Source organism: Penaeus monodon, chromosome 34 (genome assembly GCF_015228065.2).
Source record: "Penaeus monodon isolate SGIC_2016 chromosome 34, NSTDA_Pmon_1, whole genome shotgun sequence".
Taxonomy (NCBI): Eukaryota; Metazoa; Arthropoda; class Malacostraca; order Decapoda; family Penaeidae; genus Penaeus; species Penaeus monodon.
The window spans coordinates 33,099,863-33,100,211 of record NC_051419.1 but is presented as its reverse complement, the minus strand read 5'-3'; positions in this window follow the sequence as shown (position 1 = coordinate 33,100,211).

Genomic DNA, 349 nt, shown 5'->3' with positions numbered 1-349 from the left:
GGAAATTTGGTGATTTGAGTTTGATAGTGGCAACAGCACAGATATGGAAAGAATTAAAGTTTTCCATTTCCAATAAAAGTGTTGAATTGTAGCTAAAAGTACCATCTTTTCTTTCGCAAACTTCAAGCCAGTTCTCTGTGCCATGTGTAATTCTCATCAGCTTGTATCCTTGCTTCGTATATCTCACTTGATTTTAAGGATGGAAGAAAATGAGAATTTAAATTTTTTTTTACATCATAGCTTGTGCAGAAAGTTACTACAAAACTACAAGATAATATCTTGTTGCCTTTAGATGTTGATGCAAATGTTTCAGTCACTTGCATCTGTTTAAATCTTGTCATTTTTTCTG